Source organism: Nicotiana tomentosiformis, chromosome 2 (genome assembly GCF_000390325.3).
Source record: "Nicotiana tomentosiformis chromosome 2, ASM39032v3, whole genome shotgun sequence".
In the NCBI taxonomy this organism is placed as follows: Eukaryota; Viridiplantae; Streptophyta; class Magnoliopsida; order Solanales; family Solanaceae; genus Nicotiana; species Nicotiana tomentosiformis.
This window is the reverse complement of record NC_090813.1, coordinates 67,498,508-67,514,130: the sequence shown is the minus strand read 5'-3', so window position 1 is coordinate 67,514,130 and position 15,623 is coordinate 67,498,508. Positions and strand designations below refer to the sequence as shown.

Genomic DNA, 15,623 nt, shown 5'->3' with positions numbered 1-15,623 from the left:
TAATCAAGAATATACCACCTGGTGGATTTTAACTTCATTGTTGAAGTTATTACCATTGCTTCTTCCTCTTCCATGACCGCCACGGCCTCGTCCCCATCTATTCCCTCGATAGCTCTTTTCACCTTCATAATCCTTGAAGGATGCCTGAGTTTTAAGAAATTGCTCCAATGGCACTTCTTGTCTCCTTTTGATCGGCCTGTAAAGAGCCCTCCAATTGATCTACCATCAAGAGTCTAAATCTTTAGACTTCTCAATAGCACACACCACAAAATTAAATTTAGGTATTAAAGTGTGAATGATCTTTTCTACCACACAGACATCTTCTATGTCATCCTCGTATCTTCTTAGTTGATTTACAACAACCTTCACTTTTGAATAATAATTCAAAATGCATTCGGATTCTTTCATTTTTAAAACTTCAAAATCAACCCTTAGAGTTTGAAGTTTTACCTTCTTCACCTTGTCAACTCCTTAAAGAGAATTTTGTAAAATCCCCCAAGCTTCCTTTGAGGTGGTAGCATCTGCCACCTTCTCAAACATGACATCATCCAAACATTTGTTGATGAGCGTGAGGGCTTGTTGATCTTTCTTCCTCGTCTTTGCCAAGACCTCTTTTTCATTTTGAGGCAGAGCTTCCTCATTATCGGGTTTTGCATACCCTCTGTCTATAATTTTCCATACATCATGAGAGCCAAGAATGACTTTCATAAATAGACACCATTTCTTATAATTATCTTTTGTGAGACGGGGGTACTGAAAAGATAGCGGACCATTATTCGCCATGGCTCTAAAACCACGTTGTTGGAAAAAAAAATATCCCGCCCATAAATAATATCCACGTAAAATAATAATAACACAAGAGAGTAATAATGACACCAACTCTTTTAACGAGGTAAATACAATATCCGAGCGGAGCAATATTACCACTATAATATTACAACTTAGTAGTGTCAAGAGACTACTACAAATTTTGAAAGAAATAACACTTTTTATTTAAAATACCTCACTATAATATTACTGTCACTCACTATTTATCTCACAGACAACAATCGGTGGATTACTCTCACTGCTTTACTTTCTGCTTAGCTTCTCTTTGATTTGGTGTATTTAAGAGAGAGAGCCGCATCTCTATTTATAGGCAAAGTTGCCAACCTCTCAGCCAATCATATTGATTGGTTCTTTGCAATTTTCATCGTCCACACATTATTTTGGTTTGCAATTTGCAACCTTTTTCCTGCCTTCCTCATTGTCAACTTGCTTATCTTTTCTTTCTTTTTAATTTGGGGCTGGTCCCACAGTCACTTCTCTTCTAATTTCTTTTCCTGAAATACATTTATGTGTTAATTAGTAGTGAAAACATCGTTAAAATAAACAGTTATCCACCCATATTATCATTAAATAATTAGTTGGAAATGAGCTTTTTAAAAAGAGGGTCAAATAACCATATTATCCACTTAGAAAATGGATAACCAATGAATAAGTAATGAGTTTCTCAAGTTTTTTTTTTGGTAACTAAATTTTTTGTATTAATCACCAAGTAAATATTTACATGACCCATAACAAGGCTACACACAACCTGTTATCTCAAACAAAAAGACCAGAACTAACACTACAAGAAAGTTGATCTATAGTGGCGACTTTAAGTGGCGACTCATTTGGTCGCTACAAAAGACAAGGGTATAGCAGCGATTACTATTGTCGCCGCTGAAAGCAGCCTATCAGTGACGCCTAAAATTGAGTCTCTACAAAAACTACTGTATTTTGCCACAGCCCTGATAAAAGCCACAAGTATAAGGGCTTTTGTGGTGACTTTTGGAGTCGCCACTAAACTTATCCTATTTTGTCACCCCCAATTGTCCTATTTTATACAAAAGAACTAAGTGAACAAAAATAAACCCTAAAGTAACAAATATCTTCCTTGTAAAATCTCTAACTTGTTTCACTTCTCAACCCCAAATCACCTTGAACTTGCTCCTCACTGAATAGGGTCACACACTATTGATGGTGAACACGCGCCTTTTTTGTGTCATTATCCGGCAAATTGAGCGCTGACTTCCTTCATCGTTTCTTCTCTCTAGATTTGGTGCTCTCTGCTCTGTTGAGGTAAAAAATCTAATTCTATTTCTGTATTGTGATGCTTTACGGACTATGATCATATTCAGGAGAAGAGATTACATCTGATGATGATCGGTGCATTTTTGCGGCATGAGATTTAGGGTAAGCACGATCTTTAGCGATTTTTGGTTATTTATTGTTTCAAAAGTGTACAATTAAGGCTTTTTCATGATATGGGATCTTCTTTTTAATATAATATTTGCACTCTCAAGCTTTAAAATTAGTGGGTTTGATAATATTTTGGAAATTTTAGGGCTTTTTTACTTGAATAACTCGGTGCTTTGGAGTGTTAAAATTTAGGTAATTTTTGAAGCTTTTGGAATGATTTAGTGCTCATTTCTCTTAGTTATTGGTTGCTAATAGCATAGATTTTAGGTCTCCGAGTAAGAATTTGTGTTAATTTGCTTCGTTACTTTTTCAACAAATGTTTTAAGATAGGAAAGCAAAATTGACTTAGGGGTCGGTCCATCTTGTGATTTTTTTGAATGAAAAGAGAATGTGGGATGTCACATGTATTTGGTTACTTGGTTTATTAAGTATTTGAGATGCCCATCTAATCAGATTGGTTGCTAAGTAACTAATTGGCAAAATTGAAACCAACTCCTCTTTGTCATCACCAACTTATGTTTATTTGTTTATTAAACGGATGCCACAAATAGGCTATTTTTACAATCCTAATATTGCAAACAGGTTATTCTTGGAGACATTTTACTTATTGGTGAACTGCATCAAACAATTTGATAGAATATTCTTCTCGTGTTTAATATTACAATAGCCTCCTCTTAGAAACCACCTCATGAACTTCATTCAAGTTTTTATTCTTTTTAATCACCTTGTACTAGTTTTTATCATCGAAGTGTTGTTCCTTAAGGATGTAGAAGTCGGAAAACTAGTTATTAAAAGCTATATTAGTATGTGATTAAGTCGAAAGTATTTTACACTTGGCAAGGTAAATCATTTTTTGATATCTTTAAACCACATTTCTTTCCTCGCTATTTATTTATTTTTTTCCCATGAAGCAAATTTCATCTGAATTTAGTGAGCAAATATTTTCTAAAGAGATTGATATTTCAGCTTACTGGAAACTTAAGGTACAATAACTTTGGTAGGATGCATTGTGGTTAATGAGTTATGATATTGAGATTAAGTGTCTAGATTGTTTTCAAATATTAGTCTTAAGCTCATGTTAGAATAATGGCAGTTAAGTGTTCTAGTTTTGTGATAGAGATATTACATGCATGTCCAAGTTATACAATTATACAAACTTGCGAATTACAAACTTGCGAGTTATACACAAATTTACTTTCCTTAGTCATATGTCTGAATGGCCGCAGGTCAGTGGTTGTATCAGTTGAGTTTCTCATGATTTTTTGGGCTTCAATGTAACGACCCGATCGGTCATTTTGCTTTTTAGAACCCCGTCCCCCTAAATAAAAATCCCCGTACGTGCTTCTACTGTTTTATGACTTGCGGGGATGGTTAATTCGGGATTTGGAAGGGTTCGGGTTGAAATCGAAACACTTGGTTCCTAAAGGTACGCTAAAAAGGCTAAGTTTGACTTAGGTCAACATTTGAGTAAACGACCTCGGAATCGGGATTTGACGGTTCCAACAGGTTCGTATGATGATTTCGGACTTGGGCGTATATTCGGATCAGGTTTTGGATGACCCAGGAGCGTTTAGATGCCTAATAGTGAAAGTTGATTCTTTGAAGGTTTTGAAGTTCTTTAAATTTGGTTTGGAGTAGGTTTTGGTATTATCGAGGTCCAAATGGGATTCCGAGACTGGGAATAGTTTTGTATGGTTATTTAAGACTTGCACACAAAATTTGGTGTGATCATTCCAAGTAATTTAAGTACGCTTCGGCGCGTTAGGAGTAATTGAAGAACTTGAAGTTCATATTTTGATTCGATTTGGTTTTGGGGTGTGATTCTTGGTTTTGTTGTTGTCTTACGCGTTTTGAGAGCTCCAGCAAGTCCGTATTATGCTTATTAAATTATTGGTATGTTTGGACTAGGCCTCAGGGACCTCGGATGCCTTTCGGACGATGCGCGGATTGAGTCAAGACTCAAAAGGAGTTGCTGGTGCACCAGTTCTGGTGTGACCACACTTGCGAGCTTTTGGCCGTAGGTGCGATCCCGCAGGTGCGTGTTTTGTGCCGCAGAAGCGGCTTGGGAGCATTTGGCCATGGACCGCAGATGCGTGTGATTTTGTGCACCTGCGAACGCGCATGTGCGATAGTGGAAAGCTTCTTCTACAAGAGCCGCAGAAGCGGCACTCTCGTCGCAGAAGCGGGATCCCATCCCCAGATGCGGCCTACACTGGGCCTGTGGAGTTCCGCAGAAGCGGCGCCGCAAATGCGGCCCAATTATCGCAGATGCGGAAGTACTGCTGGGCAGAATCCTCATTTAATGACGGGACTTAGGCATTCTAGCTCCCTTATTTCATTTGTTTGGGCGATTCTTGGAGTTCTTAGAGAGGGGATTTCACCTAGCACTTTTAGGTAAGTAATTTCTACACAACGTAAGTTTACATAGTTTGTGGGTAGATTATAACATGTAAATTAGTGAAAATTATGGGTTTAAGTGAAAACCTAGGTTTTTGATAAAAATAAGATTTAACCACGAAATTTGTTATGGAATTTAGTAAAAATCATATATTTGAGCTCATGAGGTTATGAGTAACAACTTTTTCGAATATTTCCGGAATACAGGCACGTGGGCCCAGGGGAGAATTTTAGGGATTTTTCAAATAGGGTTGGAAAATCACTTTGATAGTTAGGATATGAACTTTTGAACATGTATTGATCATTTTATATAACATTTGACTAGTTTCGAGTCGTTGGGCACCGAATTTGAGGGTTTGAGCATAATCTTGGATCGGAAAGTAGGCTTTGAGACAAGGTAAGTCTCTTTTCTAATCTTGTAAGAGGGAATTAACCCCATATATGAACTTAATTAAAATATGCTTCTATTTGTGTGGGGGGGGAGGGGGGGCTACGTACGCACGAGGTGACGAGAGTCCGTATGTAGCTACTATTTATTCTTATGTCCGAGTAGTTTTAGGTTTACACCATGCTTTGTTGGCACCGTTATTTGATTATGCTTATTAATTGCTTTGAATAGAGTTGAGGTTGAGGATTTCCAAGTTTTTTTTAGGGTTCTAGTTAATTTTTCTTATTTTGGAAAGAATTGGGGGATATTATGATAACTTGATGAACTCTATGTTCAACCGCGTCGCAAGTATATTCCGCGAACGGGGTAAATTTCTACTACTCTCATGGGAGAGGGCCGTTCACCTCGATAGGTTAATAAATGCATCTATGGTTCGTGTCGTTCGACCCTCGGCAGTGCACACAATATATGTATATGTATATCGGATCGGCTTGTACGTCCTCGGCATAATTCATGCGTAATAATACTGGAAGCCCTGCTATATTTGATATTGTTTCATTGGCTTGGGAGGTTAAATGGTTAAGTGAGGGAAGTGATTTGATATTTACTGACGGTGAAAGGATTGATTATTTATTTCCTTCTTCGAGTTCTATTGTCATTTACTTACATCATGTTTAATTAGAATTTCACATACTTTATTGCTGGCCCATAGTAAGTGTCGAAGTTGACCTCTCGTCACTACTTCTTCGAGGTTAGACTAGATACTTACTGGGTACACATTGTTTATATACTCACACTACACTTTTGCACTAATTGTGCAGGATCTGAGGCAGGTGCATCTGGATGTCTGTCTGGCGCGCATCCTTGACTACTCCGAGACTTTGCGGTGAGCTTCCTTCTGAGCCCGTTCTACAGCAGCCGAAGTCTTCCTTTTGCTTTATTTTCTGTCTATTTCATTTCGGACAGTAGTGTAGTATTCTTTTGTATATTCTACTAGTAGCTCATACACTTGTGACACCAGGGCTTGGTGATTCATGCTAGTAGACACTTGAGGGTTTTGGGGTTATTTTATCTATCTCTCATTTTATTTAAATTCTTACTTCTTATTTGTGCATAATCTAAAAGATCAACAAATTTTTAAACTTTAAAAGAAAGGATCACGAAGCTAGTTCACTGTAGGATTGCCTAGCGGTAACGTTGGATGCCATCAAGACCTGTAGGAGAATTTGGGTCGTGACAACATGGTATCAGAGCACTAGGTTCACGTAGGTCTCACAAGTTTTGAACATGCCTAATAGAGTTTTGCGGATCGATGCGGAGATGTCTGTACTTATCTTCGAGGGGCTATAGGGTGGTAGGAAACTACTCTTTCTTCATCTCCTATTGTGCAGCGATGTTATACTAAGTGTCTTTCTCTTATTCTATCATAGATGGTGAGAACGCGCATGGCGGCTGTTCCGTACTCGGGAGGAGTTGTTCCACCTATTGCTAGAGGCAGAGGCCGGGGGAGGGCACCAACCCGAGGTAGGGGACGAGGACGTCCCAGAGTTGCCCCAGCTATACCACCAGCGGATCCAGTAGAGGATCCCGCTATTGAGGAGCAAGGCGAGGTGCCTGCGGCAGAGCCAGCCCCAGTAGATTTCATGTCAGCACCGAGCTTTCGGGAGGTTATGGGTCGTATGCTGCGGTTCATAGATACTATGACCCACGCTGGTTTATTTCCAGCGGACCCAGCCACATCTCAGGCGGGAGGGGGAGCACAGACCCCTACTACTCAGGCTCTGGGACATGCAGCTGCCGTATATCAGACCCCGGGCGCACTACCCGTGGGAGGAGCCTAGCCAGTTGCAGCAGCTGTACCTGAGCCCAAACCAGGTGCGGTCGACGAGCCGCAGAAGTTATTGGATAGATGGACCAGGCTTCACCCTCTTGTCTTCGGAGGTGAGCGACATGAGGAACCCCATGACTTCATTGACAGGTGCAGGGACAGACTGCACAACATGAGTATATAAGAGTCCCATGGGGTGGACTTCACTACTTTTTAGTTGGACGGCAGGGCCCGTAGATGGTGGCAGTCACATCTTCTCGGCAGGCCGGCAGGTTCTCCTCCTATGACTTGGGATCAGTTTACACGCCTTTTCTTGGACAAGTATATTCCACCCTCCCAGAGGGAAGAGTTGCGATCCCAATTCGAGCAGCTCCGGCAGGACTAGGTGTCGGTGTCTGATTATGCGGTGATATTCTCTGAATTGTCTCGCCATGCATTGATGATACTACCTACTGAGACAGAGAGAGTACGTAGGTTCATTGCGGGGTTGCACTCTGATATTCGGTCCACTATGGCCCGAGAGGTTGAGATGGGGACCTCTTACCAGCTAGTTATGGAGATAGCTCAGAGGATTGAGGGTTATCGTCAGCGGGATTGATAGCAGATGTCGCGGGACAAGCAATTTCGTCATTCGAGAGGATTCAGTGGTGCCACATTCGGGGGCAGAGGTCAGTTTGGGAGGGGTCAGCCTAGCAGGCCTACATATTCAGCACTACCACCTCCTCGAGGTGCTCCAGCGTGACCTTATTTCAGTGCCATGCCAGAGAGTTCTTACCGCCCACCAGCTATTCAGGGTTCTTCCAATGGGTATTCAGGCCATCAGGGTCAGACTTCAGGGCATCAGTCTATTATGCCGAGAGGTTGCTACGAGTGTGGGGATCCGGTCCACATGAATAGGTTTTTGTCCCCGACTTTGAGACAAGGCAGTACAATATGGCCATCAGCCCATGATTACAGCACCAGCCGTCCGACTACCCTGAGGTGGAGGGCAGGCGGGTAGGGGCCGTCCTAGAGGTGAAGGCCAGGCAGGGGGAGGTCAGCCAACTACTGTTCAGTCAGGTGGAGGCCAGCCAGTCGGCGCTCCAGCTAGGTTGTATGGTTTTCCAGCCAGACCAGATGCAGTTGCCTCAAATGCCGTGATCACAGGTATTATTTTTGTCTGCGGTAGGAATGCTTTGGTATTATTTGATCTAGGGTCAACCTATTCATATGTGTCATCTCTGTTTGCTCATTTCCTGGATGTTCCTCGTGAGTCCTTGGGTACTCCTGTTTATGTGTCCACTTCTATGGGCGATTATGTTGTTGTGGATTTGATCTATCGGTCCTGTGTGGTCACATTCTGTGGTTACGAGACTAGAGCGGATCTCCTGTTGCTCGATATGACCGACTTCAAGGTTATCCTGGGCATGGACTGGTTATCCCTATATCATGCCATCCTTGATTGCCTTGCCATGATTGTTACCTTAGCGATGCCAGAGTTTCCTAGATTGGACTGGAAGGGTTCGTCTGTTAGTGCATCTAGTCGGGTTATCTCTTTTCTGAAGGCTCGACATATGGTCGATAAGGGTTGTTTGGCTTATCTAGCCTATGCTCGGGATACTACCGCAGAGACTCCAGCGATTGATTCAGTACCAGTAGTCCGGGAGTTCTCCGATGTGTTTCCTTCTGACCTTCCAAGCATGCCACCAGATCATGATGTCGATTTCTATATCGACTTGGCTCCAGGTACCCAGCCTATATCTATCCCACCGTACCGTATGGCTCCGAAAGAGTTGAAGGAGCAGCTTGAGGAGTTGCTAGCAAAGGGGTTTGTCAGGCTGAGTGTATCGCCTTGGGGTGCACCAGTGATGTTTGTGAAGAAGAAAGATAGGACTATGCGGATGTACATTGATTATCGCTAGTTGAACAAATTTACCATCCAGAATAAGTACTCGTTGCCGCGTATTGATGATTTGTTTGACCAGTTGCAGGGTGCTAGGGTGTTCTCTAAGATCGACTTGAGATCAGGGTACCATCAGTTGAAGATTCGGGACTCGAATGTTTCGAAGACTATTTTTCATACTAGATATGGTCATTATGAGTTTCTAGTGATGTCCTTCGGCTTGACTAATACCCCAACGACGTTTATGGATTTGATGAACATGGTGTTCAGGCCATACATTGATTCGTTTGTCATTGTCTTCATTGATGACATTTTGATCTAGTCGCGTAGCATGGAGGAGCACGAGCAGCATTTGAGAGTGGTGCTTCAGACCTTGCGGGAACAGAAGCTATATGCTAAGTTCTCCAAGTGTGAGTTTTGGCTAGATTCTGTAGCATTCTTGGGGCATATTGTATCAGGTAATGGTATTAAGGTGGATCCCAAGAAGATTGGGGTAGTTCAGAGTTGGGCTCGTCCTACTACGACGACCGAGGTTAGGAGCTTCTTGGGGTTAGCAGCCTATTATCGCCGATTTGTGGAGGGTTTCTCATATATTGCAACACCTTTAACTAGATTGACCTAGAAGGGTGCTCCGTTCCGTTGGTCCGATGATTGTGAGGCGAGCTTCCAGAAGCTCAAGACAACTTTGACTACAATACCAATTCTAGTGTTGCCTTCCGGTTAGAGGATGTATACTGTGTATTGCGATGCTTCACACGTTGGCTTGGGTTGTATATTGATGCAGGAGGGGCGAGTTATTGCATATGCTTCACGTTAGCTGAAGATCCATGAGAAGAATTACCCTGTGCACGATTTAGAGTTAGCCGCGATTGTTCATGCTCTTAAGATCTGGAGGCATTATCTTTGTGAGGTGTCCTGTGAGGTTTATGTGGATCATCGCAGCTTGCTGCAATTGTTCAATCAAAGGGATCTCAATTTGAGGCAGAGCAGATGGTTCGAGCTACTGAAGGATTATGATATCACCATTCTTTATCATCCGGCCAAGGTGAATGTAGTCGCGGATGCCTTGAGCAGAAAGGCAAAGAGTATGGGTAGCTTGGCATTCATTTCAGCGGAGGAGAGGCCACTAGCTTTGGACATTCAGTCCCTGGCTAACAGACTCGTGAGGTTGGATATTTCAGAGCCCAGCTGAGTTCTTGCATGAGTAGTTGCCCAGTCTTCACTGTTGGAGCAAATCAAGGCTCGACTGTTTGATGATCCACATTTGATGGTTCTCAGAGAGATGGTACTGAAGGGTAGTGACAAGAAGGTTTCTATCGGTGAGGATGGTGTTCTGTGACTCCAAGGTCGTCTATGTGTTCCTAATGTTGATGGCTTAAGGGAGAGGATTCTAGAGGAGACACAGTTCTCGGTATTCCATTCATCCAGATGCTACGAAGATGTATCGCGACCGGAGGCATCATTATTGGTGGCGGCAGATGAAGAAAGACATAGTCGAGTATGTAGCTAGATGCATAAATTGTCATCAGGTTAAATACGAGCACCAGAGGCCAGGTGGCCTAATCCAGCAGATGACTATACCGGAGTGGAAATGGGAGCGCACTACTATAGACTTCGTAGTTAGGTTGTCGCGGACTTTGCGGAAGTTTGATACAGTTTGGGTCATTGTCGACAGGTTAACCAAGTCGGCATACTTCATTCCAGTGGTGACTACGTATACTTCAGAGAGGTTGGCCCAGATTTACCTTCAGGAGATAGTTCGGTTGCATGGTGTGCGTGTTTCCATCATATCAGACAGAAGCCCTTAGTTTACTTCGCATTTCTGGAGAGCAGTACAGAGTGAGTTGGGGACCCGTGTAGATCTCAGCACAGCATTTCATCTACAGACCGATGGGCAGTCGGAGCGGACAGTTCAGATCTTGGAGGACATGCTCAGAGCATGTGTGATTGACTTTGGAGGGCAGTGGGATCGATTCTTGCCTTTGGCCGTGTTTTCTTACAACAATAATTATCAATCTAGCATCGAGATGGCTCCATTTGAGGCTTTATATGGTCGACGATGTCGTTCTCCCATCGGGTGGTTTGAGCCCGGTGAGGCTAAGTTATATGGTACTGATTTGGTGAAGGATGCCTTGGAAAAGGTAAAGTTGATTCAGGAGCGACTCCGCACAGCACAGTCCAGACAGAAGAGCTACGCGGATCAGAAGGCGCGTGATGTATCATTTATGGTGGGCGAGAAGGTTCCCTTGAAAGTCTCGCCGATGAAGGGGATTATGAGGTTCGGCAAGAAGGGCAAGTTGAGCCTAAGGTTCATAGGCCCATTTGAGGTGTTGAAACGAGTTGGAGAGGTTGCTTATGAGCTTGCTTTGCCTACTAGTCTATCGGGAGTTTATCCGGTTTTCCACGTGTCTATACTTCAGAGGTATCATGCCAACTTGTCACACGTGTTATACTTCAGCACGATTTAGTTAGATGAGGGTCTGGGTTATGAGGAGCAGCCAGTTGCCATTGTTGATAGGCAGGTTCGCCAGTTGAGGTCCAAGAGGATTTTCGAGGTAAAGGTATAGTGGAGGGGCCAACCAGTCGAGAAGCGACTTAGGAGTCCGAGGAGGACATGCGGAGCAGATATCCACACTTATTCAGCACTTTAGGTATGATTCTAGACCCGTTCGAGGACGGATGTTTGTTTAAGAGGTAGAGAATGTAACGACCCGACCAGTTGTTTTGCTTTTTAGAACCCCGTCCCCCTAAATAAGACTCCCCGTACGTGTTTCTACTGTTTTATGACTTGCGGGGATGGTTAGTTCGGGATTTGGAAGGGTTCGGGTTGAAATCAGAACACTTGGTTCCTAAAGGTAGGCTAAAAAGGCTAAGTTTGACTTCGGTTAACGTTTTGAGTATTCAACCTCGGAATCGCGATTTGACGGTTACAACAGGTTCGTATAATGATTTCGGACTTGGGCGTATATTCGGATCAGGTTTTGGATGACCCGGGAGCATTTCAGCGCCTAATAGTGAAAGTTGGTTCTTTGAAGGTTTTGAAGTTCTTTAAATTTGGTTTGGAGTAGGTTTTGGTGTTATCGAGGTCCAAATGGGATTCTGAGACTGGTAATAGTTCTGTATGGTGATTTAAGATTTGCACGCAAAATTTTGTGTCATTTCGAGTAGTTTAAGTACGCTTCGGCGCGTTGGGAGTAATTGAAGAACTTGAAGTTCATATTTTTATTCGATTTGGTTTTGGGGTGTGATTCTTGATTTTGTTGTTGTCTTATGCATTTTGATAGATCGAGCAAGTCCGTATTATGTTTATGGACTTGTTGGTATGTTTGGACGGGGCCTCAGGGACCCCGGATTCCATTCGGACGATGCACGGATTGAGTTAAGACTCAAAGGGGCTGCTGGTGCATCGGTTCTAGTGTGACCGCACCTGTGAGCTTTTGGCCACAGGTGCGAGCTTGCCGGTGTGTGTTTTGTGCTGCAGAAGCATCTTGGGAGCATTTGGCCATGGACCGCAAATGCGTATGATTTTGCGCATCTACGAATGCGCAGGTGCGATAGGGGAAAGCGCAGAAGCAGTAAGAGCAGCAGAAGCGACACTCTCATCGCAGAAGCGGGACCGCAGAAGCGGGATCCCGTTCACAGATGCGGCCTACACAGGGCCTGTAGAGTTCCACAGAAGTGGGCCTTGTGACATAGAAGCGGCGTCGCAAATGCCGAAGTACTGCTGGGCAGAATCCTCATTTATTGACGGGACTTGGGCATTTTAGCTCCCTTATTTCATTTGTTTAGGCGATTCTTGGAGCTCTTAGAGAGAGCATTTCACCTAGCACTTTGAGGTAAGTAATTTCTACTCAACGTGAGTTAAATACATAGTTTATGGGTAGAATATAACATGTAAATTAGTGAAAATCATGGGTTTAGGTGAAAATCTAGGTTTTTGATAAAAATGAGATTTAACCATGAAATTTGTTATGGAATTTAGTAAAAATCATATATTTGTGCTCATGAGGTTATGGGTAAAACGTTCTTCGAAAATATTCGAAATCCGGGCACGTGGGCCCGGGGTTGAATTTTAAGGATTTTTCAAATATGGTTGGAAATCACTTTGATAGTTAGGATATGCACTTTTGAACATGTATTGATCATTTTATATAACATTTGACTAGTTTCGTGTCATTGGGCACCGAATTTGAGGGTTTGAGCACAATCTTGGACCGGAAAGTAGGCTTTGAGACAAGGTAAGTCTCTTTTCTAATATTATAAGAGGGAATTAACCCCATAGGTGAACTTAATTAAAATATTCTTCTATTTGTGGGGGGGGGGGGGGAGGGGGGGAAGAGCTACTATTTATGCTTATGTCCGGGTAGTTTCAGGTTTACACCATACTTTGTTGGCACCGTTATTTGATTATGCTTATTAATTGCTTTGAATAGAGCTGAGGTTGAGTATTTCCAAGTTTTTTTAGGGTTCTAGTTAATTTTTCTTATTTTGGAAAGAATTGGGGGATATTATGATAACTTGATAAACTCTATGTTCAACCGCGTCGCAAGTATATTCCGCGAGCGGGGTAAATTTCCACTACTCTCATGGGAGCGGACCGTTCACCTCGGCAGGTTAATAGGTGCATCTATGGTTCGTTCCGTTCGACCCTCGGCAGTGCACACAGTATATGTATATGTATATTCGGATCGGGTCGTACGTCCTTGGCATAATTTATGCGTAATAATACTGGAAGCCCTACTATATTTGATATTGTTTCATTGGCTTGGGAGGTTAAATGGTTAAGTGAGGGAAGTGATTTGATATCTACTAACGGTAAAAGGATTGTTTATTTATTTCCTGCTCCGGGTTCTATTGGCATTTACTTATATCATGTTTAATTAGAATTTCACATACTTTATTGTTGGCCCATAGTAAGTGTCGAAGTTGACCCCTCGTCACTACTTTTTCGAGGTTAGACTAAATACTTATTGGGTACACGTTGTTTATATACTCATGCTACACTTCTGCATTAAATGTGCAGGATCTGAGGCAGGTGCATCTAAATATCAGTCCGGCGCGCATCCTTGACTGCTCCGAGACTTTGCGGTGAGCTGCCTTCTGAGCCAAAGTCTTCCCTTTGCTTTATTTTCTGTCTATTTCATTTCAGACAGTAGTGTAATATTCTTTTGTATATTCTACTAGTAGCTCATACACTTGTGACACCATGTCTTGGTGATTCATGCTAATAGACACTTGAGGGTTTTTGGGTTATTTCATCTATCTCTCATTTTATTTAAATTCTTACTTCTTATTTATGCACGAACTAAAAGATCAACAAAGTTTTAAATCTTTAAAAGAAAGGATCACAGAGCTAGTTCAATGTAGGCTTGCCTAGCGGTAACGTTGGGCGTCATCACGACCTGTAGCAGAAGTTGGGTCATGACATTGATGTTGGCGAAATCCATGTGGGGCTACATATAGGGAAAACCAAGGGAAAGTAAGCTCTGTTTGACTTTATCCATTTGGTGTGGGTAATTTGTGATTTGATTTGCTGATTTTGTAGGCGCATTTCTTCTGTTATCGTGGAGAACCAGCACTTTTGGTTCTTACTTGTTCGTTTAGTAATTCCATTTTGTCATCAGATGAATATGGCAATTAAAATTTAAAGAATGGTTCAAGTTGTAAACAAATGTTGAAAGCTACTGGAAACTAGTGAATTGACGTATATATGCTGGTCGGTTAATATATAGAATGATCTACAAAAAGTTTCTTGGAGAAAAAAGATGAAATAAGAACATACCTGGAAAGAAAGAAAAGAAAAGCTTGTTGGTAATACACCTGGTAACTCTTGGCATTAGTAGTTGATGCTTGAAATATCTAGAATTTATAACAAGTGTTCAAATAAAAAGTACTCTAATTGAAACCACTTCACAGAACCTGCGATTTATTTCGTGCTATTGGATTATCTATAAGATTTTTATCTTTTGCTGTTATTTTTGTTCAGTTATTTATATTATAGATAGTGGACAACTGTAGAGTATATTAAACTACCATACTGTTTGCTATTGTTGTCATATACCAGTAATAAGTACGTAGTTGGTTCAGCCAAATCTTGCTTCTGCAATTTGTATTCTTTTTTTCACCATTCAGTGATATTCAATAGACTTAAGGATGTTTAAGTCGCATGAGGTTGACCTTATTGTGCAAGGAAAAAGGGATAGAATTGATATTGCACTATGAATACTTCAATCTCATAAGATATAACATTTTCTTGTAGGTCTTCTCAACACACTTTATCTCTGAAATTTAGTTTATGAGTTTTCTGAAGTGCACGTCTTATTTCAACCAAAGTAATATGAGATTAAAGCATGAATGCAGTGAAAGGGAGTAACTTTAGTCTTCATTTTGATCGTGACTTTTAAAAAAGCATATTAATAGGATTAATCATTCCATTTTTATGGTATCAAAATGTGTTGTCTAATAAATCTTCCGAAATTTCTTCTATAGGTGGTAACGGATCTATCCAAAGTGTGCACAAACAATAATGGCATGTCATCTTATGTAACATCACAAAGGAGTTGCACGTGGGGATACGGCAATATTATTCCCTAGAGGTTTTGTTCAGGATTTTTCTCGCACCTTTGACTGCATTCTAGGATACGAGAGAAAGTCATGGTCTTCAAGAGGAAATGATTCTAGCCAAGGAGGAGTTCCAAGATATTTTATTTTTATGTTGTAACTTTTTGTGTGTTTCATGTGTATACACAATTACTATATATTATGAATTTGTTAATAGAAATTCATGTATCATTTTATTTGAAAATTGTCTTCAATGGTCTCTTATAATGTTAATGGGTTGTTCTAATATACATTTGTGCAATATTAGTATGAATTCGGTGTTGCATTTTTTAAAAATAAAAAAT

At 41.5% G+C, this 15,623-nt stretch overlaps 1 long non-coding RNA gene across 2 annotated transcripts; it reads left to right on the top strand.

Annotated features, from left to right (window-relative positions):
* The first annotated feature begins 1,622 nt into the window (after window positions 1-1,622).
* LOC104103575 (uncharacterized) lies at window positions 1,623-15,523 on the top strand. 2 transcript variants are annotated; one of them, XR_011413952.1, is made up of 5 exons: window positions 1,774-2,103; window positions 2,163-2,217; window positions 5,830-5,894; window positions 13,742-13,806; window positions 15,208-15,523. It is a non-coding gene; the product is annotated as an uncharacterized lncRNA (long non-coding RNA). The 2 variants fall into 2 exon arrangements; XR_011413951.1 differs by having other exon boundaries at window positions 1,623-2,217.
* Window positions 15,524-15,623: the final 100 nt, after the last annotated feature.